The sequence below is a fragment of the Haplochromis burtoni genome, unplaced genomic scaffold, assembly GCF_018398535.1.
Source record: "Haplochromis burtoni strain Fernald_Lab_line unplaced genomic scaffold, NCSU_Asbu1 Contig_249, whole genome shotgun sequence".
NCBI lineage: Eukaryota > Metazoa > Chordata > Actinopteri > Cichliformes > Cichlidae > Haplochromis > Haplochromis burtoni.
The window spans coordinates 5,004-7,506 of record NW_024582610.1 but is presented as its reverse complement, the minus strand read 5'-3'; positions in this window follow the sequence as shown (position 1 = coordinate 7,506).

Genomic DNA, 2,503 nt, shown 5'->3' with positions numbered 1-2,503 from the left:
CTTGAGGAGTTTGCCCCCTCACATATACTAATGTGCCACAAACAGGACTTTAATATCACCAACCATTCCCATGTTATTACGGTGTATCCATATAAATGGCCCACCCTGTATAATTTACCCAAACAGCGTTTGAGTTTCTTCTGCTTGCTATGTGATTATTTTTTGTCTTTTATCCCAGTGGATCATCTCACCCTGTCCCTAGCATGTGCTTTTTCCTCTTTCCCTGCCTCTTAGCTCCATCTTCATCATCCTTTATCTGATATATCCACTCTCCCTCCTCTGCACATGTCCAAACCATCTCAACCTCGTCTCTCTCACCTTTTCTCCAAACTGCTCAGCCTGAGCTGTCCCTCTAAAGGACTCAGTTCTAATCCTGTCCATCCTGCTCACTCATAATGAAGATCTGAACATCTTCAGCTCTGCTTTCTTTCTTTGTTTCAGTGCCGCTGTCTCCAAACAATACATCATAGCAGGTCTCACTACCATCTTGTAATCCTTCCCCTTCTCTCTCGCTGCTATCCCTCTGTCACAAATAAACACTGAAAATGACCTACAGTAGATTAAGTACATTTCTAAACATAATTGTTCAATCCATAAAATAAAAAAAATCCATAAAAAGAATCTGCATGAAACTGAAGAGATTTCCACATCAGTGCACTTAACACCCACAACCTAGGTTGAGAGAAGCTGAGCTGTCAACTGTCAAGGTGGTGTGGGAAGATGCACTGATGTGGGAAGATGCACTGATGTGGGAAGATGCACTGATGTGGGAAGATGCACTGATGTGGAAATCTCAATCAAATGTCCAGTGTAGATGTACAGGCACCATCTGGCAGAATGCCTGCTCCAAGAGCAGTAGATCTTTGGTCAGGACATTGAATCCAAATTAGTCATGTGCCACTCCTCTATTTCTGGCTGTAAAGTTGCTGGTACCTGTCTCAATGGTGGACGCCAAAAGTGAAGGGAGCAGTCAGTTGAAGGACAGTTGTACCAATCTTGGTTTGTTTCTTGGATTCTGGAGCCAGCTGACTAGTATCTGCAGTGAAGTAAATGCTGTGGGGCTGTCTTGGTTGACAAATCTCTGCTGCATTGTGTGGAGGTCAGGGACAGTCCCCTCTGGATTGGCAAACTGGGATGGTGGTCCCACGGGTAACTAGGGGAATGACATTCCTTGGCCTGTGGAAGTCTTTGCCCCAGTACTAGAGAGGAGACTCCACCTGTTTTTTGGCCTAGCCATAGAAGAGCATATCAAGTCTTTACCTGCGATAAGATACTTCAGGGTGCATGGGAATTTTTCCAACAACTCTACATGCATCATTTGAAATTGGGGAAATTGTTTCCCAACCAGGTCGGGGAAAATTACTAATTAATAAAATAAACAGAACGCATCATGTTATTCCAACATCATGTAACTTTAATCCACACCTCCCATTATATTACAACACAAATCTATTTTACAAAGCCCAGATAGGAGCTAAGAAAAACACATAACGAGGTGAATGTGTGAACTACGCAGGAAGCCAAAGCTAAAAATCTAGTGAGAATATGCAAAGCAAAGGTGTTGTAAAAGAATTCAAGCTGCTGTTACCATCTGGATCTAGCTAAGATAAAATGACGCATGTTTTGGTTTCACCCTGATAATGATTTTATTCAAAGTGAAATATCAGAATTAAGTCATGTGAAGGTCAATTAAAACATAAATTAATGGAATAAAAGCTTGTTTTGTTCTACCAATGAATAACAACAGTTTTTAATTATGTCATAACTGTGTGAAGGTTTCATTTTAACAATTCATGGAGGAGTGTAAAAAAACCAAGCAAACGTGTGTAGCCCTCTATCAGACTACATTGAATCCACTGTTGCAAACATTACATTAAGCGGGTGTTTCCCAGTCACGAGTCAGCCTGCTAAGGTTAGTGCTTTTGAAAACTAACAGGGGATGAGCACTGCAGTGTTAGACGGGCCTCATCAACTCATCAAAGTGAAACATTACGAATGGGTTAATGTGTAAAGATTAATATATCCACAAATGTATATTTCTTCCATTTCTCCAATAAAAACCGAGCAATTCTAATCAATGACTAGAAAAAAACCAAATTGACCATCTGAGGAGGAGAAGAGTGCACAGGTTGTGCTCCTTCTGTTGCTCAAATGAAGGAAGGAGGCTGCATTTCACCTGCTTTGGAAAGTCACCCTTACTAGTAAAGACATACCATGTGAGAAATGTGGGCGCTCACAGACAGCCTCTGAAACGGGAGGCAGCCAGAGGAAATGAGCTCAGTTCAGTTCAATTTTATTTATATAGCGCCAGATCATAACAACAGTCGCCTCAAGGCTATACTACTTTATATTTGAATTATGTAAAATATGCAGTGCTCATTGTAACAGGTTTATACATTTTATCTGAGTTGTCAATAAAATTTGTAGCACCTAAAATGACAATAAGAGCTTTCATGTCATCCCCGTCCCTCTAGTGCAGGAGTGGGGGAACTCCAGGCCTCGA